At 43.7% G+C, this 27,246-nt stretch overlaps 1 protein-coding gene across 2 annotated transcripts in view; it reads right to left on the bottom strand.

Annotated features, from left to right (window-relative positions):
• CASZ1 (castor zinc finger 1) overlaps window positions 1–27,246 on the bottom strand; it is a 259,152-nt gene that overhangs the window by 202,504 nt on the left and 29,402 nt on the right. For both annotated transcript variants that reach the window (XM_039367870.1, XM_039367871.1), the window contains exon 2: window positions 975–1,121. The gene's annotated coding sequence lies outside the window, so the exon portion shown is untranslated. The remainder of the gene's footprint in view (window positions 1–974; window positions 1,122–27,246) is intronic.

Raw genomic sequence — 27,246 nt, 5'->3', positions numbered from 1 at the left:
CACGCGTGCCGTCGCCCCAGTCCTATGCCTTCAGATGGGTTTTATAAAACCTTTTCGCTTTTGGTCTCTGCCGCCGTGTGCAAAAAAAAAAAAAAATGTAATCAATCAGTCAATTTCAACTTGCGAAGTTGGAATTGATTGATTGAACATTTTAGTCCCACCCAGTCTGCCGTTACCACCGCAGCCACGCCCACCCAATGGGCCATGCCCACCCAATGGGCCACATGCACCCGGCACCCAATGACGCATAAGTGGGTTTTGGGTTGCAGTTTGAGCCCTCGGTCTCTCAAAGGTTCGCCATCACTGCTCTACATGATGTTCAGCGGAAGGAAATAAAATCTCTATCGCTTAGAGCAGTGGTTCTTAACCTGGGCCATATTGCCCCCCAGGGGGCGATTTCATTTTTCAGGGGGGCAATGGAACGAAAAGGGGCGACACGGGGGCGAAGGAATGAAAAGGGGCAATATGTGGGCGATGGAGCGAGACGTTTTGGGGACACTTTTGAGACTTTTTCGTACAGTGAATCGCTGTATATCTGCCGTACAAAAACATCAGATCGCTGGCTATTAGTGGACTGAATTGTGTTTTCCAATGTTCCTCCAGCTAGCTTCAGGACAGAACGCCGTATATATGTGAACACGCATCGCTTATCTTCATGCGCGTTGCGCAGCAGCCTCTACCCATACAGTGGCGCGCCCTTGGCCAGAATATGGGAGATATGGGAAAAAGACTGGAAATAAATTATTTGCATCAATAGGTCCTGATGACAATTTCAAAGAAAACAAAACAAGGGTTTGCATAAATGGAAGACTTATTTCCTACGTTGTGATTGAGAGGTTATGTTAGGGGGGGGGGCGATGACACCTTCCTCATTGGCTCAAGGGGGCGATTCGTTCAAAAAGGTTACGAACCACTGGCTTAGAGGAAGGTTGACTGAGTCACAAGCAACACACAGAAGGAAAGCAAATGGGTACCTTGTGCCTGGAGGCTGCTGAACTGGAGGTCCATTCCAAAGCACACTTAAGGAGGGGCTGTCAGGATCCAGAAGCCCCCCCCCCAAGGGCGTTTCAGGTACAGCTCAAGTCTGAGGGGTTCCCTGTGTGTCGTGATGCCTCTTCTCTCTGAAGAAAGATGAGGGGGGGAAAGTAGAGTTTTGAAACACAGTTCCATTTCCTCATCATTACATCCTATAAAAGGCACTAAGGGGGAAAGATGCCTGCTCCACCTTCACCAGCCATTTCCCGGGGTCTTCCTTAGTCGCCCCATGCAAAGCCATTTCCCTAATAAGGGTAGGGGGTTTCAGAAGCGTCTGCTGAAGGGATCTGAAGAAACAGGGGCCACTGAAACCGTCCTTACAATAAGTAAAGGAATGTCTGCTTCTTTTTTTAATATGTAAATTTTACTTAACAGTTTCAAAAAGGAGATTAAAAACTAACAAAATAGGATGGGATGGGATGCATGGATGGATGGATGGATCGGATGGGATGGGATGGAGAGGAGAGAGGAGAAGAATGAAAGGAGAATGAAAAAATGAGAGGAGAGGAGAGGAAAAGAATGAGAGAAGAGAGGAAGGAAGGAAGGGAGGGAGGGAGGGAGGGAGGGAGGGAGGGAGGTGCACAAAGTAAAAAGAAATACAGTACGAAGAACTTTCCAATCCCCTTTGCAGCTAATGCAAGTATATAGTCATCTCTTACTCTATGCGTACAAAAAAGCTCTTTTCCCCCTTGCAAACCACAAATCAAAAGTTCATTCCCCCCCCCCCCCGCAAAAGGTCTAGAACAGTGGTTCTCCACCTGTGGGTCGGGACCCCATTTGGGGTCGAACGACCATTTCACGGGGGTCGCCAAACAAGGCTGTCCGCCATTTTTTCCCCCTTTCTTTGGCCATGCCCCTGGCACCCAGTGATGTATAAGTGGTTGGGGGTCACCACAACATGGGGAACTGTATTATGGGGTCGCGGCATTAGAAAGGTTGAGAACTACTGGTCTAGAAGTCTACGAGGGCATGGGCTTCCAGCAGCAGCTCCCAAGAGGTGGCCACCAGGGGTGGAACAATGGGATGACCCATGCTGGACATCTGCTGCCTTCAGGTAGAGCCAAGAACCCTTTCCTGTCCTTTGACGAACTTGTGAGCATTGTAATCCCTTTGCTTGGCTGTGGGCCAGCCAAGCCTGTCCTTGGATTCGGGCAGCAAAATGGCTTGGCTTAGCTCTGACTACTTCAAAGGGAAAACCATTCATATGTTCGGCATAATTTTCAGTAGATAGATAGATAGATAGATAGATAGATAGATAGATAGATAGATAGATAGATAGATAGATATAGATATTTGTTTTCTGAGGTTTTCGCGGGTGTTTGTATGTAGGTCTTTGGTTATTTGGGTTTTCTCCTGCATAAAATTGGAAGTGTCTTGGCGACGTTTCGATGAAGTCCCATTCATCATCTTCAGGCTGGTGTTTTCTGGAAGCACGAAGCCGAAAACTTCGTGAAGATGACGAATGGGACTGAAGATGACGAATGGGACTTTTGACTTTGTCGAAATGTCGCCAAGACACTTCCAATTTTACGTGGGAGAAAACCCGAATAACCAAAGACCTACAGATAGATAGATAGATAGATAGATAGATAGATAGATAGATAGATAGATAGATAGATACACACACACACACACACACACATATATATATATATATATATAGAGAGAGAGAGAGAGAGATCAGATACACACATGCTTTTTTTAATTTTAATTCTGTTACAAGCAAAACTGGATATATTGAAAAGGTTTGTCTAGAATTCCAGTCTGAAAAAGCACAAGGACCCAACAGTGACCTCAAGTAGTTCAAGACGAAGGACGCGAAATGAGAAACGGAAGACGGATCCAAGATTCAATCTACAATTTCAACCAATCCAGATAATAGCAATTAAGCTAAAGAAGCCTTCCCCGGATGGTGCCCTCTGAACCCCAGGCCTCCAGACCTCAGTGGCCACGTTCAGTTAAGACCTTCAAGGCTTCCACACCTATCAGAGGCCTGAGTAGGTCTTTTAAATTACTTTGACTTTCACCCACTAGACTTTCCTTCCTTCGTATGTTGATATTCGCTTGGTCCTCACTTCAAAATCCCCGGTGAGGCTCAAGTTCTGAAAGGTAGTTTTTGTTATCCGTAGAAAATTGTGTCATTTGGGGGGCGGGGGGGGAAGAAAAATTTCTACTGCTCTAGTCTGGAGAGGTAACATGCGGTGCAAATTCTCAGGTGGATAAAAGTTGTGAACGTTGGAATGAGGTTTAGAAAGAATGAGAAAAACTCATCCCAAATAACGAAGTCTCCACCGTGGCTGAAACCAATGAAGGTTAAATGGAGTCTACACTTTTAATAGCACTATTCAAGATGTGGTAGTCACAACCTGCTGAATTTTGGAATACTTGTAAAAATAATTTTTTTATCAGTTTGAAATCCATGAAAACTCTCCTGAGTTATATCTATCTGTCTGACTATCTATCTATCTATCTATCTATCTATCTATCTATCTATCTATCTATCTATCTATCTATCTATCTATCTATCTACCTCTCTCTACCTACCTACCTACCTCTAACTCTCGATCTATCTATCTATCTATCTATCTATCTATCTATCTATCTATCTATCTATCTATCTATCTACCTACCTACCTACCTATCTCTCTATCTGTCTATCTATCTATCTATCTATCTATCTATCTATCTATCTATCTATCTATCTATCTATCTACCTCTCTCTATCTACCTACCTACCTACCTCTAACTCTCGATCTATCTATCTATCTATCTATCTATCTATCTATCTATCTATCTATCTATCTATCTATCTATCTACCTATCTACCTATCTATCTCTCTATCTGTCTATCTATCTATCTATCTATCTATCTATCTATCTATCTATCTATCTATCTATCTATCTATCTATCTATCTATCTATCTATCTATGTGCCTGCCTGCCTGCCTGCCCCCCCCCCCCATCTATCTATAGAGAACCAACCCCAGATGCTTTTTTTAAATTTGGAAAGACTCCAATTGTGATACAATTATATCTTTGGTAAAGAATTGTCTTAGGGTGAAATAGGTAAAAGAACAAGTTAAAGCCTAATTCTACCACCAGCAGCCTCCTTTGGGTGAATTTAAACAAATATTGATGCGTTTCCATGGTAATTCCTGTTCTGAATATCCTCTAGTCATTTTATTTTATTTTTTGAATAAAAAGGGTCTTTCCTGTTTGTGCTTCGGCTTTAAACTTGTAAATATTTTCTGCCTTAGTGCACGTATCCTTCAGGAAAAAAAAAAAAAAAGAGGAAAAGCCAGAAAGGAAAATTGGTTTCTTATCTCTCTCCTATTAGTACAGAGCTTAAGAGGTGACTATTCGGGACAAGACAGCAGGGTGAAGTTTGAAAAAGAAAACCCCAAAGTGCTTTTTTTTTTTCTTTTTCCCCCGCCTATCCCAGGGGAAAATTCCAATAATCCCAACTGAGGCACTAATAATTAAAGACTACTGGAGAAGCTTTATTTCAGTTCCCCCAAGATAGCTAATTGAAATTAGCCCTCCGGCACAAGTGAATCAAATTTACTTTGCCTTAGGGCTCCCATCTCTTCCCTCAACTGGTTTCAAACCAGTAAGGGGAAGGGATCTACCAGTTGCTGGGTCCTCCTGGTAAACATCTAGGGAGCATTTCAGAGGCCTGTGTCTCCCAGTTTTGATGGGGGACGCCGTTCGTTTTGGGCAATCCTCCCTCTCCCCCTGCCATCTATCGCTTCTCTTTATATTCCGTGCGAATGGAGAATAGCGTGTCCCAAAGTTTAAGGCAGGTGACGCAGGGGTGATTTTACACATTATAGACTCTTGTGAATCGCTTCTAGAGTGAGTGGGCTGCACCTCAGCACCCCCCCCCCCACCATCCTTGGGAACCAGAGACCTGCCCAATGTTTAACCTCCCTAGGATTTCACCAAGAGTCAGGCCGTGGTTTAAACAGCCTGGATTTCCTGGCTGTAACGCACTGGCGCCAGGCTCCAAACATTAGCCTAACGTGTAACTTGGGGGAAGTCAGGTTTCCTTTGGGATTTTAACAGTTCTCTGGAAATGTCGTATCATCCAGCCAGACTGTTTGTCCGGGAGCGGCTCTTATATAGCTCTCCATAGCTCAAAATGAAACCAGGGAATCAAAGGCCCTGCAGAGGTCATACCTCTGAAATCCAGACTAACTCAACTGAAATGGAATGAAATGAATTTTAGCATGGGAAATATTGCCCCATTGGGGTTTTTTTTTTTTTTTTTGGGCAAGCTATTTAGCTCAAATTATAATCCTACCAGTCTCGAGGTGTCTTTTTTTTTTTTTTTAAGCAACTGGACTTTCTTTGTTTTTCTTGAAGAGGTTTCGCTTCTTGTCCCAGAAGCTTCTTCAGTTCTGAGTCAAGTCGGTCAGAACTGAAGAAGCTTCTTGGATGAGAGGCGAAACATCTTCAAGAAAAACAAAGCAAGTCCAGTTGCCTTTTGAAGGTGGGGGGGAAGAACCTGTGGGACAACCATGACATGGAATCTCCACAGGCATAATCCTATCACAGTGTTTCTCAACCTTGACAATTTTAAGGCATGTGGACTTCAACTCCCAGAATTCCACAGCCAGCAATGCTGGCTGTGGAATTCTGGAAGTTGAAGTCCACATGCCTTAAAATTGTCAAGGTTGAGAAACACTGTATAATCAGGTCAAGCCAAATCAGAGCAATGGTACAATAATTGACATTGGTTAGATCAGTGGTTCTCAACCTTTCTAATGCCGCGACCCCATAATACAGTTCCCCATGTTGTGGTGACCCCCAACCACTTATACATCACAGGGTGCCAGGGGCGTGGCCAAAGAAAAGGGGGAAAAAATGGCGGACAGCCTTGTTTGGCGACCCCCGTGAAATGGTCGTTCGACCCCAAATGGGGTCCCGACCCACAGGTTGAGAACCACTGGGTTAGATGTTGGTGCCAGAGTCATACCTGGAAAACTGTCATCTAGGTCAGGGGTCTTCAAACTTGGCCCTTTTATGACTTGTGGACTTCAATTCCCAGAATTCCTCAGCCAGGCACATGAGGAATTCTGGGAGTTGAAGTCCACAAGTCATATAAGAGCCAAGTCTGAAGATCCCTACTCTAGATAATTCTGAAGTTCTTTGTTAAGCCTGTTCCTTTTCTTTCTTTCTTTCTTTCTTTCTTTCTTTCTTTCTTTCTTTCTTTCTTTCTTTCTTTCTTTCTTTCTTTCTTTCTTTTACCCTAAGACAATTTCCCAGGAACTCCTTAGGTGTGGAGTTTGCAACATGAATCAGCTCTGATTCCCACACAGCTGCAGGAGTGGCATTCTGTATTGTGTGATTGATCAAGCCTGAACACTTCAGATGTCTGACACGGAGATAGCAGGGATCATATATTTGAACCATGTGTCCCTCTTCTCACCTGTGACTGATCTATACAGCGGCTCCTGATCAAATCACCTTTTCTTAGTGCACTCAAGCAAATTGGGGAGGGGGGACGTGGTGGTGGTGATGCTAGAGAACGAGAGAGAGAAAGAAAGAGAAAGAGAAACAGAGAGAGAGAAAGAGAGAAACAGAGAAACAGAGAGAGAGAAAAACAGAGAGAGAGAAAGAGAAAGAGAGAGAGAGAAAGAGAGTGAGACAGAGAAAGAGGGAGAAAGAGAGAGAGAGAGAAACAGAGAGAAAGAGAAAAAAAGAGCAGAAAGAAAGAGAAAGAGAGAGAAAGAGAGAGAGGGAGGGAGAGAGAGAGAGAGAGAAAGAGAGAGACAGAGAAAGAGGGAGAAAGAGAGAGAAAGAGAAAGAAAGAGAGGGAGAAAGAGAGAGAGAAAGAAAGAGAGAGAAAGAGAAAGAGAAAAACAGAGAGAGAGAAAGAGAAAGAGAGAGAGAGAAAGAGAGTGAGACAGAGAAAGAGGGAGAAAGAGAGAGAGAAACAGAGAGAGAGAAAGAGAAAGAAAGAGCAGAGAGAAAGAGAGAGAGAGAGAAAGAGAGAGAGAGAGGGAGGGAGGGAGAGAGAGAGAGAGAGGAAGAGAGAGAGACAGAGAAAGAGAGGGAGAAAGAGAGAGAAAGAAAAAGAAAGAGAGGGAGAAAGAGAGAGAGAAAGAGAGAGAAAGAGAAAAAGAGAAAGAGAAAAAGAGAAAGAGAAAAAGAGAAAGAGAGAGAGAAAGAAAGAAAGAGAGAGAGAAAGAGAGAGAAAGAAAAAGAAAGAGAGGGAGAAAGAGAGAGAGAAAGAGAGAAAAAGAGAAAAGAGAAAGAGAAAGAAAGAGAGAGAGAGAAAGAGAGTGAGACAGAGAAAGAGGGAGAAAGAGAGAGAGAGAAATAGAGAGAGAGAAAGAGAAAGAAAGAGCAGAGAGAAAGAGAAAGAGAGAGAAAGAGAGAGAGGGAGGGAGGGAGAGAGAGAAAGAGAGAGACAGAGAAAGAGAAAGAGGGAGAAAGAGAGAGAAAGAAAAAAAGAGAGGGAGAAAGAGAGAGAGAAAGAGAAAGAGAAAAAGAGAAAGAGAAAAAGAGAGAGAAAGAGAGAGAGAGAGAGAGAGAGAGAGAGAGAGAGAGAGAGAGAGAGAGAGAGAGAGAGAGAGAGAGTATCCAAGCTCTAAGATCAACTTTACTCTGGGCTGCCTCTGTCTTTCCTGCAGAGAATAGTTAAGGAAGCAACCTGGTGAAAGAGTAGGATTTACTGTACCGCCCCCCATGCCGTTCTAGGAGGGGCATGCCCCACCTGGCAGAGACAAACAGGCCAGCTCAAAGCAGATTTATGCCAAGGTGTGTGTTTGGAGGGGGGGAGAGCAATGCTGTTGGTTGAGCTGAGCTGTTGTTCGGTTATTTGTTAGGTTGGCATGAAATCACCTTGGTAATATTCAGAAGGGAGATCGGCAAGACGGTTTTGAAGTGGCACACTCATGAACCTAAACAAGGCGTCAGGCAAGGACAACCCCATCCTCCTCCTCCTCCTCCTGTCTACAGATTTTTCTTTGTTGCTGAAAACAGCATTTTCAGGAACGGTCAGTTACAGTTTCTGACGTCCTTTGATTCTTCGCCTGATTACAATCTAAGTGAAAATAATGGAGATTGCCAGGATTTTGCAACTATTAAAAAAAAAAAAAAAACAGCACCGTGTCTTTCTGAGAAAGCAACTCCTGGGTAAAAACCGACTCTCATCCGAAGAGCTAGGTCAGGGGTCTTCAAACGTGGCCCTTTGATGACTTTGTGGACTTCAACTCCCAGAATTCTTCAGCCAGGCACGTTAAGTCCACGAGTCATGAAAGGGCCAAGTTTGAAGACCCCTGCTTGTGGACTTCAACTCCCAGAATTCCTCAGCCAGCATGCCTGGCTGAGGAATTCTGGGAGTTGAAGTCCACAAGTCATCAAAGGGCCAAGTTTGAAGACCCCAGCTTGTGGACTTCAACTCCCAGAATTCCTCAGCCAGGCACGCTGGCTGAGGAATTCTGGGAGTTAAAGTCCACAAGTCATCAAAGGGCCACATTTGAAGACCCCTGATCTAGGTATAATGGCAGGTTTCTACTGTCTGGGCTTATCTATCAGCTGTGATTAGCTACTATAGCTATTGAGGACGAATTTAAGCCTGGAGAGAGGAAGCCAGACCATGGGAAAGGCCCTGTAATACTGGCTTGACCTCTGAACTTGATGCCTTTCCCTCCAGCACTGTCAATCAGCAGTTTCTGGCTGCCTTTCCCAGGGCCACTTTGACAGCTATCTACACCTCCGATCCACAGATCCAGAGGCAATGGGATGGAGGAGATAGTTCCTCGTTTGTGGTGCACAGGCAACAAGTTTCCAGTTGTAGACCCAAAGGCCACAGATTCCAGCACTTTGATTTCAAATGCACCAGGTAGACAAAAATCCAGGGAGTGACAAAGAGTTTCTTTTGTTGTTGTTGTTTTGTGTGAACTGCTTTGTCTTCAGCATCAAAAGAACAGAAACACCTATTATTATGAACGTGTTTAGCCGTTTTGGAAAAATAATTCTTCTCCAAATAGCTGTATATTGGGCTTACCTTTCCGCGAAGCCATGAATATCTCCCTGAATGTTTTGCCATGAGTTAAATCTGAGAAAACTCAAGTCCTTTGGCCACCTAATGAGAAGGAAGGACTCACTGGAGAAGAGCCTAATGCTGGGAAAGATGGAGGGCAAGAGAAGAAGGGGACGACAGAGAAGGAGGTGGCTGGACGGAGTCACTGAAGCAACAGGCGTGAGCTTCAATGGACTCCAGAAGATGGTGGAGGACAGGAAGGCCTGGAGGAATGTTGTCCATGGGGTCGTGATGGGTCGGACACGACTTCGCAACTAACAACAACAACAAAACCTGTGAATGAAGGTGCTGGCTGCACAGTGACATCCCCATCACCCCTCCTGATGAATGCTTTTCCATATGTTGAGGAAAGTTTTGAGCCCACTACGCTAATCAAAAGCTTTCAGAACTTTTCCTCTGATGTGGGAAACGCTACCAACAACATCCGCAACTTTGTCTTTGTGCAGACGGACATGTGTGAAATCTATTCTCTACAACAAAAGTCTAAAAATTTGCTCAGCAGATCCGAAGCACTAAAATATTGAACATCCCTCTAAAAAACCGTGTGAAGAACATTGCACTTTAAAGGCGTAAACACTGGCAAGCTGGCTGGTTTTTGTTTTGATATTGAATGATGGAAACGCCTTCAAGATAAAGATGATAAAAATCAAATTTCCTGGGAACTAATGATTCCACAATAGAAATTGAATTATACGCTCTTGAAAATAAACACAAACATGGACTTTTCAGTCTACAAGTAACCTCATATAAGTGCATCCATTTGCTTAGTTACATATGGTGGGGAAAAAAAAAAGAATCCGCTCAAGGGAATAATTCATAACAAGCCATAGATCAGGAAGTTTTTGTTTTATTTTTTTCTAAGCCATCTATATTCCACAAAAAGGTTGTAAATTTGGCTACATATGATGTATTGAACGGATATGGACTAGCAAAATCCTCTGGTGATCATCAGCTATTGGAAAAAGATTCATGAGCGTCCACAGCATGTTTCAGTGCAACTTCACTTCCATTGTGAAGTATGGCAGAGGAACCCCATTTTGACAGATTTAAAGTCTCAGGTTACAAAATAATAAATAGCGTTGCATTTACCAAAAAAAAAAAAAAAAAACCCCAAGAAATTCAAAAGGTCCTGTTGGAAAAAAGTAAAACATAAAAGAAGGACCGATCTCCATCAAATCAACTACAATTGGACAGATGAAGATGATGTCCCAAGAAAGACAGATAGAAAAGAAGACAGATCATAATATTTAAAAAGACCCATTTTACAAGTTAGACATTGGATTTTTACATGGTTGAAAGTCCCTATGTCAGTGATGGAGAACCTTTTAGAGACCGAGGGCCCAAACTGCCACCCAAAACCCACTTATTTATTGCAAAGTGCCAACACGGCAATTTAATCTGAACACGGAGATTTTAGTTGAGAAAAAACAGCTCATACATTAACACCTTTTGTCTTAAAAGAAAAACACAATAACAGAGCTTTCAGTGATACAAACAACTTCTTACTGAAAGGTAAAAGTTTGCGTCTGGCATGCTTTTGAACAACTAATGTGATTTTTGCTGTTGTACACATGCTGATCATTTGTCTAACCTTGGCTCATACTTTGTAAGTTTGAGAGCAACACATGCAGCACTCAGGTCACCTGTTAGTCTGTTTCTGGTGTCAGAGTTGATATAATTCAAAGCTGAAAAAAGCGCGCCCGCTCCAGAAGCTTGTTTTGGCTAGGAAGGGCTTTGAAAAATGGCTTTTTCCTGCGAAGACTTAGCCAAAGAGTGAGGCGCACGTGCCCACAGAGAGGGCTCCGAGTGCCCCCTCTGGCATGCATGCCGTAGGTTCGCCACCATTGCTCTATGTTAACTGATTTATTTTTCCTGGCCTTCCTTCGTGTAATTCAGAGTAGCGTGCCAATATCTCGATTTTGTCTTCATAACAAGCCTGCAAAGGAGGCGGGGGGGAGAAGGAGGGGGGGCAATTAAAATGCACTGTATCTAAAACTGCATCAAGGATGCTTACCCTGTAGAAAGATAAGCTTTAAAGGCCTAGTTTGGGGTTTGCTTCCTAATGCACACCTGAAAGAAAAGAAGGGAATTAAAATAATCCTTTTAAGTTTGGTGTAAAAAAAAAAAAGACGCTTAACTACTAAACTAAAAGAGTTCCTTGAACTTAATCCATGCAGGAAGGGACGGTTTCTGCTGCAGGAAGCAAGTCGGTGCCAAATCTGATCACCTAGCCTTAGTCTGCTCTGACTGGCAGAGATTCTTCTGGGTCTCAAACAGCCATCACTGGAGTTTTCTACACTCGGTCTGAAAGCGCAGATGTTCTGCTTGTAAATTACACTCTGTTTACGCATAGGGTTCAGTGTGACAAGGAAGGGCAGAGCACTTTACAAGGCCTTGGTAAGTCCACACTTCGAATGCTGCATCCAGTTTTGGTCACCACGATGTAAAAAAGATGCTGAGACTCTAGAAAGAGCACAGAGAAGAGCAACAAAGATGATCAGGGGACTGGAGGCTACAACATACGAAGAACGGTTGCTGGAATTGGGTATGTCTAGTTTAACGAAGAGAAGGACAAGGGGGGACATGATAGCTGTCTTCCAATATCTCAGGGGCTGCCCCAAAGAAGAGGGAGTCAAGCTATTCTCCAAAGCGCCTGAAGGCAGGACAAGAAGCAACAGATGGAAACTCACCAAGGAGAGAAGCAACCTAGAACTAAGGAGAAACGTCCTGACAGAACAATTAACCAATGGAACAACCTGCCTCCAGAAGCGGTGAATGCTCCAACACTGGAAGTTTTTAAGAAGAGACTGGACAGCCCTTTGTCCGAAATAGTGTAGGGTTACCTGCCTGAGCAGGGGGTTGGACTTGATGACCTCCAAGGTCCCTTCCAACTTTATTATTATTATTATTATTATTATATTGGAGATCATCGCACAGTCAGCCAGATGTTCAGACTGGATTTGGCATTTTGTCTACCTATCGAGTCCTTACCCAGGACCTGGGATAGGCAGATGTGGATGTTTGATGGTATTACAGGTATCGTCGCAGGATGGAAGCAGTTCCTAATAAGGCCGCCTTTTGCAATTGACTAATAGCGAATTTGTCAATGCCAATGGTGTTCAAGTGGTGCTCCAGTTGTTTTGGGATTGCACCCAAGGAGCCTATTACTATTGGTACTACCCTTGCTTGCTTTTGCCACAGTCTTTCTATTTCTATTTGTAGGTCTTTGTATTATTATTATTATTATTATTATTATTATTATTATTATTATTATTATTATTATACATAGCAGTCAGGACTTGTGCCCTCAACAAGCCCCACTAAAACTGGAGTCCCACAGAAGCAGCTTATAGACTATAAAAGAAACAGCCTTCAAACTAATCTTACGTGATGGTTAATTACAAGTTCTCCGTTGCCCTGAAAAATAGCTGGCCATTCCAGGGAAGCAGATAAAATTATTTCTTATCTCAAAAACTATCTCCTGCTGTCATCACCACCGCAGATTACTGGAATGCCACCGAACGCTATACTTTTTGAAAAAACCCACACCCATCAATACGTGCCCAATTCAGAGAAGAGCCAAAGACCGGGTGTGTGAAAATCTATGCATTCACAACCGTCGTTCTGTACCATAAACAACTGCAAAAAAAAAAAAAAAAAACCCTATGGAAAAACAGGATTTAATCCCTTGCCTATCTTTTAATAAATATCAAGCCACACTGAGATCTTTATCACCCTCCTTCTCAAATCAAACTTTATGACCCATTTTTCCAAAGCTGAGTACGGTGCAATAAGGGCCCTGGAGTCCTGGAGCCTTCCCAAAAAAGCAGGGAGGTTTTGCAATGATTACAGCAACAAAAGTAAAGAAATAGAAAAGTAATAACTGATCAAACAGGAGGGTGGCGAAGCTGAAGCTGTTGAGCAATTCTGTAGAAATCCTTTCTAACATAGCCAGATGACAGGGAAACATATTTCCAATTTCGGGAAACAAATTCCAATTTCACCACATTTATGTTCCCCCAAACAGAGCAAATTTCCAGATTTTGACACTAGCTGATACTAGTTCATGGAACCTATGTACGAAACCACGCACAAAGATGGCCTTGTTTAATACTCAAATAAGCAGGTAGGGCCTGCCCAAAAGTTGTTTCTGCGCAATGTAATCTTGTTCGACAATCCTGCCAGGTTGGTTTATTCCGGGAAATTCCAATGAATTCCTCACAGGGAATTTTTGCACTTCTGAAACCCACCACCTCAGGTGTCTATACCTTCTGCTTGTTTTCCAGTGGTCCTTTTTTGACAATACAATTCTTGAATCTGCTCACTACAGCCTCTGGGAGTGAGGCTAAGACAGGGGGGGGGGAAGTCCCAGAGAAAGGAAGATTGAAATTATAAAATTGTGAAGCAATTAGCTGTCATCTGTGGCTACTTCTAAATGAGAGTGAGAATTCTCTGAAGGGGGTTTTGGCCCTTTGCAAACACTCAGCCCTTCGCGGTTTTCTGCAGAAAGCAGTCACTCAACATTCACGTTTGTTCTTCAGTATGAAAACGTCTCCACCCTATTGACAAATCCACAGATTCCATTTGTCTTCAGTGGAAGGAAAGTCTGAAGGATTCTCCCGAAAAGTACTATTGCAACTACATTCCACTAAACTCAAGAGAAAATAAGCTTAGACGTGAACTCCACGGATTTGAGGATGGCTTCCAGACAAGACCATTTTGGTGCATTTATCACCATATAATTTCCAGTTTCAGAAAAAGGCCATTGTCAGTCAAATCTCTCCTGGAAGAAAAGGATATCTTTTTTTTTTTTTTAGTTAGTTAGTGGATGTATCAAAGGGGAGGGAAAATGATCATGTTTAAAATGTTTAAGAAAGTGTAGAATCGTAAAATATAATTCCTCTCCTGTTTCTATAAGAACTCCAATTAAACTAATAGTCAGAAGACGCAGGATTTATGAAAGAAGGCATGGTGGGTGGGTAATGTATGGAACTCACTGCTTCAATATATCTTGATGACACAAGCACAGATGTTGTTAAAAAGAGAACATTGGCCTGATCCACTACCTTACTGCCTCCTCCCAAGGATTCTTGGTCACATCTTGGGGAAAAAATTCTCCTTCCAAACAGACAGTAAGAAAGATACCGTAGCCGCCCAAAAAGTCAATGCAATGCTAGGCTGCATTAACGGATAGAATCAAGATCATGAGAAGTGTTAACACCACATTATAAGGTTTTAGTAAGACCCCACTTGGAATATAGCGCCCGGTTTTGGTTACCGCAATGTAAGAAAGATGTTGAGACTCTGGAAAGAGTGCAGAGAAGAACAACAAAGATGATTAGGGGGTGGGAGGCTAAAACCTATAAAGAACAGTTGCAGGAATTGGGCATGTCTAGTCCAGGGGTAGGCAACCTTGGCTCTTTTATGACTCGTAGACTTCAACTCCCAGAATTCCTGAGCCAGCTATATGCTGGCTCAGGAATTCTGGGAGTTGAAGTCCACGAGTCATAAAAGAGCCAAGGTTGCCTACCCCTGGTCTAGTCTAGTGAAAAGAAGACTGACACGATAGCAATCTTCCAATGTTTGAGGGGCTACCACAGAGAAGAAGGAGTCAATCTATTTTCCAAAGCACTTGAAGGCAAGTGAAGAAGCAATGGATGGAAACTAACCAAGAAGAAAAACAACCTAGATTAAGGAGAAATTTCTTAATAGTGAGAACAATTAACCAGTAGAATGGCTTGCCTTCAGAAATTGTGGATACTTCATCATTGGAGGCTTTTAAAAAGAGACTGGGCAACCATTTATCCAAAATGGTGTAGGGTCTCCTGGTTGAGCAGGGGGTTAATAATAATAATAATAAAGTTGGAAGGGACTTTGGAGGTCATCGAGTCCAACCCCCTGCTCAGACAGGAAACCCTACACCATTTTGGACAAATTCTAATTCTGTCCTTCTGTTATTGGTAGGCTTTTAAAAAAAGCATAGAATTTATACGTTTTAGGAAACAAAAGTCAGTGATGTCTTTGGAAGATTCTCCACGGCAAAAAAATAACACTAAGGAATATATTTTTTTTCTGAAAAGAACAGGTTGAGCCCTCACTACAAAATTAAATATTTAACCTTTTTTTTTTGCAGACTAGAAAAAAAATATGTTGTGCTCAGCATATGCCGTGGAAAAAAAATATACATATCTTCATCTTACTACAAAATCCCATTTGATGTGTTGTGGCACGAAAGTGTTTTTCACTGCATTTTTACAACATGATCTCATGTACCCTGCAAAATGGGGTACGCCCAAAACAGCAGGTATTTTTATGGGATACATGCACAGCAAATATATACACAATTAATAAAAAGGAAAAGAAAAACACGGCGGGTATTGGTAAATATTTAAATCAACAGGCATCGGTGCCAGCTCCACTCCCTAAAGAGAAGTTTGCAACAGAGATGCAGAAAAAATTTAGGAGCCAGCAAAAACCACCTATGAGAAGAAACTGGGTGTTTGACCTCTATAGGAACAGAGGTTCCCACAGCTTGGTTTAAAACTCTGAATTATATTATATTGTATCTGAAAAGACGGTTGAGATTTCAAAAGGGCTGACCTATGGAAAGCCAGAGCAAATGAAGCATCCGTCCATCCTCCACGTTCAAAAGAAAATCCAGGAAAGCAAAAAGTCAGCTGTCTCAAAGAAAGCAAGCCAACACAACTATTACAGAAGAAAAACGGAGAGGTCCTGGGTGGCTAAACCACCAACACTGCTCACGACGACATTGGCAAACATGTCACAAATTGCTTGAGATGTCTGCTGAGGTGTGGTAGCTGAACTGATGGACTGCAGAAGGATTGTCAAGTGATAGGAGTCCTGCACACAGTTAACGCTGCAATCAATTTTAAAGATCAAAAAGAAAGTGTGAAAGGAACTCATGAAGAACAAGGTCTTTTTACTTACTAAATTACTGTCCCCTCCTATTGAAGAGCTGAGCGCTGATAATCTTGTTTGAGGGGAGTGCTTATGTTTTGCACGGACAGATCCGACAACTCAAACTTTAATACTCTCAGTTTTTTTAAAAAAGGGAACCATCTCAGCTGTTGCTATTCAAGAACAGGCAACCGGAGGTCTCTGACCTGTAAGCACAAATTATCATATACCTGGCCCCACTGGGGGGGGGGGAGAGACAGCTTTTGCTCAGATTCAAAATTAGCTCTATCTGAAAGCACAACTCAAGCATCATATTTGCGTTCAGAAAATAGCAGTGGGCTAGAAGGAGGAAAAACGCCACCATCGCTGGGAGTTTCCCCAACGAGAAAGCAGTTAAATAACTCCAAAGGTTGTTGGAAAACATATAACAAGCTTGTAGGAAAAAAAGATTGTTTTGTTTTGTTTTTTTTAAAAAAAATTCTAAGCCCTCCAGAGAGACTTGGGTGGGAAATAAATAAATAAATAAAGACAGACAGACAGAAAGAAAGGAAGGAAAGAAAGAAAGAAAGAAAGGAAGGAAGGAGAGGGAGGGAGGAAGGAAGGAAGGGGAGTTAGGAAGGAAGGAAGGAAGGAAGGAAGGAAGGAAGGAAGGAAGGAAGGAAGGAAGGAAGGGAGGGAGGGAGGGAGGGAGGGAGGGAAAGAGAGAGAGAGAGACAGACAGACACACACACACAGAGAGAGATGTGGTCCTTTCCATATCACTGAACTGCAACTTTCAATGCCCCTTAAGGCTGATGGCAGTTCAACAATATTGGAAAGGTCATGTACTACATTATCCATCCCCACCAGGAAGAGTTTTGGAAGCTACAGAGCAACCCACAACTCAGGTTGTGGTTCAGCACATTAGGAGTAGTAATCCTACTTATCTGGAATGCAGACTAATAAAAGGCTAAGTCCAAAGCTGGCCCTAAGTTACATCCTTATTCCCAACACATCATCCAACTCTAAATGAGCGGCTGTAAGTCAAGTGGCACACAACATTTGTCATTTGTCTTGATCCTTCAAGGAAAACACAACCAGGTCCTTTCTTCAGAAATCTGTTAACTTTCTGAGCTACTGATAAAGAAATTTTTCTTGACAGGGGAAAAAAAAAATCACCTTCAAAGGAAAAGTTGTTTCCAACATACATTTCAGATCAGGATAGGACCAAAGGGTTCACCTGCCCTGGGTGCAATCCATGTTGACTTCCTCTGACTGCCTCTCTCCAATCCCTATTGCTGCTTAAATGTTGAGAAGTTTATGGAGGAAAGAACAGGGGGAAAAAAATTTTCTAACAACGATCAGTTAGCTTACACAAAAAAGGGCGTGTTGCCACAGGGAGACCGAGCAGCCATGGAAACGGGCAGCCTTTGAGTTGGCCCAAGTGAAAACAGAAGCTTTGCAGAACATTTTATTATTATTTTTAAACGAGTCACCCAGAATGGGTAAGGGAGTCAACGCGGAGCAATGCAAACACAACACTTGGAAAAGAGTTACCCAAAAAAAAAAAAAAAAAAAACCACAGCCTTCTCTCTTTCTCTTTGGGTTCAAAGAACCCGCCATAATTAGAGATCCCTGCAAGGGTGGAGAAGCACTTTGAGTTTAACAGGATGGAGTTCTGTCCCTCCAGCCTTCAGACGGCTAATTATCTAATTATTTCATCAGATACAGACGTTCGTAAATGTCCTCTTGAAGCCCTCCTGGGCTGCCTGGACAAATGTCTGGTGGAGGACAGCCACGTAACCCTCCTCGGCCTGCGGGCCTCGTGGGACCATTTTGCTGTAGAAATGAACCGGCCGCACGTCAGCCACAGACTTACGCTGGGCAGCCTTGAGCCCAGCTGTGAACATGGGCGATCCTCGCAAGGGCCAAACTCTTTGCACAGCGCTACAGGAGAAGCAGGCGGGCTCTTCCGGCGTTTAAATTAGAATTCAGGCATGCGAGGAATTGCAGCATTTGCGCCACGCAACTTGAGCTTGCTTGGGGTGCTAACAAGGTTTGCCACAGTAAGCTGGTTAGATAAGAATTAACAGGAAGGAAGGAAGGAAGGGAGGGAGGGAGAGATGGGATGGATGAGAAGGAAGGAAGATGATATGAGGAAAAAGAGAGCGGAAAAAAGGAAGGAAGGAGGGAGGGAGGGAGGGAAGGAAGGAAATCACTGGAAGAAAGGGAGGGAGGTGGTATGGGATGGGATTAGTGGAAGGAAGGAAGGAAAATGATTTAAGGAAAAGAGGAAGGAAGGAAGGAAGGAAGGAAGGAAGGAAGGAAGGAAAATGGGAAAAGAGGAAGGAAGGAAGGAAGGAAGGAAGGAAGGAAGGAAGGAAGGAAGGAAGGAAGGAAGGAAGGAAGGAAGGAAAGAGATGGGAGGGGTGGATGGGAAGGAAGGAAGATGATATGAGGGAAAAGAAGGAAGGAAGGAAGGAAGGAAGGAAGGAAGGAAGGAAGGAAGGAAGGAAAATGATTTAAGGAAAAGAGGAAGGAAGGAAGGAAGGAAGGAAGGAAGGAAGGAAGGAAGGAAGGAAGGAAGGAAGGAAGGAAGGAAGGAAAGAGATGGGAGGGGTGGATGGGAAGGAAGGAAGATGATATGAGGGAAAAGAAGGAAGGAAGGAAGGAAGGAAGGAAGGAAGGAAGGAAGGAAGGAAGGAAATTAATGGAAGAAAGGGAGGGAGGGAGGGAGGGAGGAGGTATGGGATGGGATCAATGGAAGGAGGGAAGGAAGGAAAATGATTTAAGAAAAAGAGGAAGGAAGGAAGGGAGGAAGGAAGGAAGGAAGGAAGGAAGGAAGGAAAGAAGGAAGGAAGAAAAGAGAGAAGGGATGGGGTGGATGGGAAGGAAGGTGATAGGAAGGAAGGAAGGAAGGAAGGAAGGAAGGAAGGAAGGAAGGAAGGAAGGAAGGAAGGAAGATCACAAGCAAAGTTTAGAGGAAGTTACATTCAAAGTGCCTGATGGTGGGGGGGGGGGAATTGCCCAATTTAAAAGCACGTTTACAGTTCTTCTAAATCTAAAATATCAGTACACAGTACCTGTACATAATTTGGATCAGAAAGAGCTTAACCACGAACACATGTCACACGAACAACAAAGAAACTGGCCTGTCCTTCCTTGTGTTAGCATTTAACAAACACCCGCTCTCAAACCCGGGCTGTGTGTTAATTGTGGCCAGAACAATTCCTTCCCTGAAGAAATGTGAAATGGGTTTGTTGAGTTAGAGAGATACAGATATAAGTAATCATCTGCTGAGATTGATGCCTTTTAAAGAGGCCTGTCATGAAAGAGACGGCAACGATCGGGGAAGAGATGAAGCAACAAAACTTCCTTGGCAACGAAACCCAAACAGGATGGAAGACAATTTAAATATCAACAATGTCTTTTTTTTAAAAAAAAAAAAAAGTAGTTTTTTTAACATCTTGGAGCAGGGCACATATGGGATAGGAAAAAGCTGATTTTTCAGAGACGGTGTTTGGCACCTCGGAAGGCGAAAAGGGATCCAGGCAACCTCACAAAAGCAATTTGAAGTTCCAAAGAAGTAGCAGTTGCCAGCTCAACTCAACCAAGAAACTAAAACGAAAACAAACACAAGCACAAAGAAGAGGGAAAACAGTTTTTAAAACAGTTATTGGGTTTCAAAGGAAAGGTAGGAAAAAAGCTGATTGTAAATCCTCTCCTTCACCTGGACTTTGGAAGTTGCTATCCCTCCGAGAACGGGCCCATCCATAGCACGATCCTGCCTGCTTGATAAGGAGCAATTCTACGGGATTTCACGGATCCTCCCAAGTATTCGTTTTAAACTAGCAATGTGAGGGACCGAATCAGAACTTTTAAGGTGAGAGAATATATGTTCCTTACTACCGAGTCAGGATTCCCAAACCTTAGCTTGGGAAATATCTTTTTTCCAAAAGAGAGCCAAAAAAAAAAAAAAAAAATCTATTCTCTTGCTCGCCTGGAATACTGCAGCCAATTTTGGTCACCGTATCACAAAAAAGATGTTGGAGAGTTTGGAAAAAGATTCAGAGAACAGCAACTAAGATGATCCAAGGCCTGGAGACCAAAACATACAAAGAGTGGCTGCGGGACTTGGGTGTGGCAAATCTAAAGAAAAGAAGGAACAGGGGAGGCATGATGGCAGGGTTCCAGTATCTGAGGGGCTGCCACAAGGAAGAGGGGGCCACGTTGTTCACCAGAGCACCAGAGGGAAGGACGAGAAACAATGGTTGGAAACTGATTGAGGAGAGAAGCAACCTGGAATTAAGGAGAAACTTCCTAACCCTGAGGACAATCAATCAGTGGAACAGCTTGCCCCCAGAAATCGTGGGCGCTCCATCACTGGAGGTTTTTAAGAAGAGACTGGACATCCACCTGTCTGAGATGGTGTAGGTTCTCCTGCTTGAGCAGGGGGCTGGACTAGAAGACCTCCAAGGTCCCTTGCAACTCTACTCTACTCAACTCTACTCAACTCTACTCTACTCTACTCTACTCTACTCTACTCTACTCTACTCTACTCTACTCTACTCTACTCTACTCTACTCTACTCTACTCTACTTCTATTCTATTCTATTCTATTCTATTCTATTCTATTCTATTCTATTCTATTCTATTCTATTTCATTTCTATTCCTATTCCTATTCCTATTCTGTTTTAATTCACTTCTAGTTCAGATAGCTGCAGAATCCAACCAGCTAACCATCTGAAAGCTCAGTGTATAAGTCCAGGTTGAAAAACTGGCCCTCCACAGCTCCTCATGGGTTTCTCTAAGCAAGGCCCCTGAACATGGCTGGCCCTTGGCCAGAAGCACACAGGAGAGAACAGGCACAGGCTGGGGTGGGTGGATTGTCCATCCTTCAGAGCCGCAAGTGCCAGAGAGGCAGCAGGGCAGGGGGGTGGGGGTGGGGGGTGGGGTGCAGCCCCTCCGTGCATCGACCTCCCAAACTCATTCAAATATTTCCCTTTCTTCCTTTAATTTAATGTCCCCCATAACTCATCTGTCCCCAAAGATAATCAATAGAGCCCGTAATGAAAATTTGAGCCATATTTTATGAGTCGCTTGCAGGAGAAGGGACCTCATCAGCAGAACTAGCCTTGGCCACCACACACACACACACACACACACACACACACACACACACACACACACTTCTCGGAAACCTTCCACCCAGCCTCAACATTGAGGGTCTCCTCCCACTGACCTATTTCCAGCTGGGAGCTCAGCCTTTCAGCTTCCGACTGGCACGAGGAGATACCCAGACTGGCTTCTCCCACCAAGCTATGTGGGAGGAAGACATCCATCCTCCTTGCTAACCACGAAGCCTAACCCAGCGTTGCATCTAATTCAGCACTGTCTACCTGAACTCCTGTACATTCAAGAGAGTAACTTCCCAGGGATGCCCCTCAACAAACGGGAGTCAAGGCACAAAGGCTGCATTAATCCAGAGGCCCAAGAGAAGATGGCTGCTTTTAGAACCTCAAAAACGCCTCCTAGGTGTCCTCCAGCTATGGAGGAAGAAGTCAAAAGGTGCCCCATCCGAACTGCACGTTGGCCGAAATGGCCTGATCCCGCCAGGCCACAAAGCAGTTTTTCTCTTCAATTCAGAAGTTGTCTCAAGTGAGGAAGCCCCCCACCACCTCCAGCTGAGAGGAGAGAACCACAACATAAGGCGTGTACTACTCTGGCGTTGATTAGCAAGCGAGGGTGTCTCTTAAACACGATGAGAAGCAGTGCATGACAGAGGTCCCGTCCCAGGATACCAAAGGCCTACTTGGTTCCTAGGAAATCCCTAGAACAGTGGTTCTCAACCTTTTTAATGCCGCGACCCTCAACCGGTCGTAAGTCGAGGACTACTCAACCGGTCGTAAGTCAAGGACTACTCAACTGGTGCAGCACCGTTTGCAGAAGGGGACTTTTGGTGGGCTCAGCAGGGCAGAGACAGCCTGGACAATTCCTATTGGCTTTGGAAAGCCAACAGAATTAGACTCTATTCAAGAGTCTAGAATAAAAGGGAGTAGCACAGCTAAGGAAAGGGGGGGGGGGGAATGGCGGACTGCGTTGTTTGGCGACCCCCGTGAAATGGTCGTTCGACCCCAAATGGGGTCCCGACCCACAGGTGGAGAACCACTGCCCTAGAAGGAAGGAATATGCATTTCTCCCTTCGCCCAGCAAAGCTGGAACTGAGCTACGGGAGGCGGGAAGTCAATTGGAAGTCAATTTCTCCAGGAAGAGACTCTTTGCCCACGGCCGATCTTGCTTGACCACAGGGAACAAGCCCTGTCCTCCAGACATACGCCTGTTTCCAACACTGGGTTTCCGCTCAAGGACACGCCAAGGAACAAACTTTCCGCCAATGAAGCAGAGGCTCTGCTAGGAATGACAGACCATCAATCTCTATGGATCTGTTGTCACAGAATCTTACTGGCCATTACTTCGTCTAAATCTGGCTTTCCCAACTGGGTGCACTCCGGATGTCTTACATTGTCAGCCTTGACCCTGCTACCTGGAACGAGGAGGCATGGCGTTGAAAAAGCTGGTGTTATTGATGTGTGCACGTGTGCTTCTCTTCCGAGGCTACCCTTACTGCAACATCTGCTATTCATTTCCCTATCCCCTTCCACCAAGTCTCTCTTCCTTGTTACTGCAAGTGGCGCCAAGCCAGATGTGACAGGGCTATTGTTTGAATGTCTGCTCTGTTTATGCACACAGGGGCGTGTGTGTGTGTGTATATGTGTGTGTTACTTGCTCTAATAGAGAAATAAGCGAGCAGGAGTCTTCTGAAGCTTCCCCCCCCCCCCGCCAAGGATTTGTTCCAGTTAATTTTATCTACTCTTGGCTTTAATACTGGGAATAAAATAGGGATGGCAGAAAGGGAAGCCCACCCTTATCCTGGCTAATCTGACCTTTTGTGTTTCTTCACTCATGAAGACACACAACGGCAAAGCCTTTCTGCATGACTGTCACTGGTCTGAGATGTCAGCATCGACAGCTAACCCTGGTTACAAGTTCCTTGCATGTTTTTTTTTAAATGTTGTTTTACCTTACAAATATGCAGACAAAAAAGCTAATACAATCCTTGGCTGAATAAACAGAGGCATAGAATCAAGATCAGGTGAAGTATTAGTCCCCCTTGATAAAGCCTTAATAAGGCCACACCTGGAATACTGTATCTGGTTTTGGTCACCTGACAAAAAAGATGTTGAGACTTTGGGGAAAAAGTGTAAAGACGAGCAACTAAGATGATCCAAAGGCCTGGAGACTAAAACATATGAAGAACGGCTGCAGGACTGGGGGTCTGGCCAGCCTAGAGAAAAGAAGGACGAGGGGGGACATGATAGCAGGATTCCAGTATTTGAGAGGTTGCCACAAAAAGGAGGGGGTCAACCTATTTTCCAAAGCATCAGAAGGCAGGAGAAGAAACAAAGGATGGAAACTAATCAAGGAGAAAGGCAACCTGGAATCAAGGAGAAACTTCTTGACAGTGAGGATAATTAACCAGTGGAATTAACTTCGGAAGTTGTGGGTACTTCATCCCTGGAGTTAAGAAGAGACTGGGCATCCACCTGTCTGAAATGGTCTAGGGTCTCCTGCTTGAGCAGGGGGCTGGACTAGAAGACCTCCAAGATCCCTCCCAATATTCTGATTGAAATAGATAATGAGAAGGCAGCACACTCCGTGCCTCACCGTTACAACAAAAGCCCAACTATGGTTCTATTGCCCAGGATAACAGCGCTGGTCCCCTCATCATGCTGTGCCCATAATACATTAGACGTCGTTTCCTGCAGAAGACACCACTCCAGACACAAAAGCCTCTGAGAACACCAACCAGATCCATTGCTTAAAGTGACAAGTTGGCCGGCTCCCCGTCCCCAGAGCAAACTAATAGCTTTTGCTCTTCTAAAAAGCAAAGAAAGTAAACGACTTTAGTGCTCAGAAGGCAGTTCTGCCGTCGGATCTTCGCACGAGAGGTTCAATCTTCCCCTTCCTCTCCAAGAGCATCAAACGGGGGCTCTCTCGGCCTGCACGTTGGGGTTCAGCCAGCCCAGACTGCAGGAGGAAAACAGCGGGAACACCTTTCCCTCCAGTCATTATAGTCTATCCTTCCTTGCTGACCAAGCTGTAAATAGCTCCAAACTAGGCTCAGTCAAGAGACAAGCTCTGCCTTCACTATGATTTCACCTCTCCTTCTTATGCCCGATGTTCCTCCTTCAGGTGGACCTCTTAAGCAGGCAATCTCTGGATTTCACGCATGTCTCCTTCCTGGGCCCGACTAAATGTCCCCCTGAGCCTCTCCACCTGGTGCCCCATAGGATTATTAGCATCCAATCTCCTCTGGAATTTGAATCTCCAGCTCCTGAGGACTGTCTAGATTAAGATTAAGATAACCTTTCTTGTCATTTTTTTTACTGTCAGCGCACTGGCCCACATTAAAAATGAAATTCTGTCGTCTGCTCTCAAAAGAAAGTAGATATCTACCCATAGCCATTAATAATAATAATAAGAAGAAGAAGAAGAAGAGGAAGAAGAAGAAGAAGAAGAAGAAGAAGAAGAAGAAGAAGAAGAAGAAGAAGAAGAAGAAGAAGAAGAAGAAGAAGAAGAAGAAGAAGAAGAAGAAGAAGAAGAAGAAGAAGAAGAAGAAGAAGAAGAAGAAGAAGAAGAAGAAGAAGAAGAAGAAGAAGAAGAAGAAGAAGAAGAAGAAGACCTAGAACTAAGAAGAAACTTCCTGGCAGTGAGAACCAGTGGAACATCCTCAATCCAGAAGCGGTGAATTCTCCACCACTGGAAGTTTTTAAGAAGAGACTGGACAGCCATTTGTCTGAAATGGTGTAGGGCAGTAGTTCGCCATTTTTCCCCCCTTTTTCCTTAGCTGTGCTCCTCCCTTTTATTCTATTGGCTTTTGAAAGCCAATAGAATAGACTCTCTTGAATAGAGTCTAATTCTATTGGCTTTCAAAAGCCAATAGGAATTGTCCAGGCTGTCTCTGCCCTGCTGAGCCCGCCAAAAGTCCCCTTCTGCAAATGGTGCTGCACCAGTTGAGTAGTCCTCGACCTACGACCGGTTGAGTAGTCCTCGACTTATGACTGGTTGGGGGTCGCGGCATTAAAAAGATTGAGAACCACTGTTTTAGAGGTAGCACTTGCAATAATTCTGTTTAATATAAATGTACGTAAGAAAGAGGGGGAGGAAATCAAAGTTAGGGCATCCAACCCGTAATAGTCAAAGAGAGAGAGAAAAAAATTAGTTCACAGGCTTTAGAGCAAGAGAAGCAGATATTGGTACACACAGGTGAGGCAGGTGCACGTGTGGGAATTTTGGGGCACACCCAAAGGAGCCCCAATTTTGCTGGCAGAAACTCAAAGGGGCAGATAATTCCTAAGAAAGAGCCAGTTCTTTTCCCTTCACCTGTTGGAAGACACCCATATGACCTCTGGTCACACCTTAAATCCTTCCTGGACGAATCGCTGCCTTGACGATGTTTGTTAAGCTTCATTTTCACAGGAAAAATTTCTCAGGAAAGGCAGGATCGTGTGGGCCCTCCTGATACATTAGGCATTTTAATATTCCTAATCCAGCCACAAAGTCCTTCTCCATGAAGAAATCTTTCTGCTTTGGCTTTTAAAAGACAAAGCGATAGAATCCACTAAAGACGGTCAAGATCTTCAGGAGTATGGAACTGTCCACTTCAAAGAGAAACACTTCCAGGGTGAGAGATACTGGTGCAATTTTTTTTCCCCATCTGATTGTTTCCACTTGCCCCAATTTCGAAACATCCCCCTCTTTCTATGTCTTTTGGTTTTCTAATGAATACTGCGTAAGAGCAGCTCCCAACACCCTTGTTACCGGAAAAGTGCTCCCTGGTTCAAAACAGTGCGCAGTGGGATAGAACAGAACAGAACAGAACAGAATAGAATATGGAAAGAAGAATAGAATAGAATAGAATAGAATAGAATAGAATAGAATAGAATAGAATAGAATATGGAAAGAAGAATAGAATAGAATAGAATAGAATAGAATAGAATAGAATAGAATAGAATAGAATATGGAAAGAAGAATAGAGTAGAGTAGAGTAGAGTAGAGTAGAGTAGAGTAGAGTAGAGTAGAATGCAGAATAGAATAGAATGCAGAATAGAATAAAATAGAATGCAGAATAGAACAGAACAGAACAGAATAGAATAGAATATGGAAAGAAGAATAGAATAGAATAGAATAGAATAGAATAGAATAGAATAGAATAGAATAGAATAGAATAGGATAGGATAGGATAGGATAGGATAGGATAGGATAGGATAGGATAGGATAGGATAGGATAGGATAGGATAGAATAGAATATGGAAAGAAGAATAGAGTAGAGTAGAGTAGAGTAGAGTAGAGTAGAGTAGAGTAGAATCCAGAATAGAATAAAATAGAATGCATAATAGAACAGAACAGAACAGAATAGAACAGAATAGAATATGGAAAGAAGAATAGAATAGAATAGAATAGGATAGGATAGGATAGGATAGGATAGGATAGGATAGGATAGAATATGGAAAGAAGAATAGAGTAGAGTAGAGTAGAGTAGAGTAGAATGCAGAATAGAATAAAATAGAATGCAGAATAGAACAGAACAGAACAGAATAGAATAGAATAGAATAGGAGCCAGAGACGGGGAGGGGTTGCTCCTGGTAGCCTGTCTAGCTTTCTTTTCCATACTTCTCCATGGCCACAGGGAGGGGTGGGAAAAGGGAAAGGAAGCAAGAGTTGAAGTGCCTGGAAAGCACTGGTTCACACCGGGCCTCTCCAGGAGTGTGGCAGGGCGAAGGCCTGGCTGCAGCCAAGAGGTTGGGTCTGTGCCAAGGTCAAGGAACTGTTAGGGAAGGCAGCTGACTCAGCACAAAGCAAGGGCACACAGACAGATGACGGTAGGAGAAAATACTAGACGGCACCTGTAAAGAGGCACAGGCGTGCCTTCGTTCTAGATCTAGAGCCTTAAAAAGGTTAAGGAAAGTCAGAGAAAGGAGAGTTTGGGATTTCAGATGCTGCAGAGAAGACATCCCCTGGCTAACGTAGGGGGTCCGCCTCTTCTCCAAAGCCGCTGAAGGCAGGACAAGAAGCAACGGATGGAAACTAATCCAGGAGAGAAGCAACCTAGAACTAAGGACGAATTTCCCAACAGTGAGAACAATTAACCAGTGGAACAGCTTGCCTCCAGAAGCTGTGGGTGCCCCATCACTGGAAG

Source organism: Crotalus tigris, unplaced genomic scaffold (assembly GCF_016545835.1).
Source record: "Crotalus tigris isolate CLP2741 ecotype Arizona unplaced genomic scaffold, ASM1654583v1 scf7180000020588.15403103151:6194809, whole genome shotgun sequence".
Lineage (NCBI taxonomy): Eukaryota > Metazoa > Chordata > Lepidosauria > Squamata > Viperidae > Crotalus > Crotalus tigris.
The sequence above is the reverse complement of the archived record's forward strand: the minus strand, read 5'-3'. Positions and strand labels throughout refer to the sequence as shown.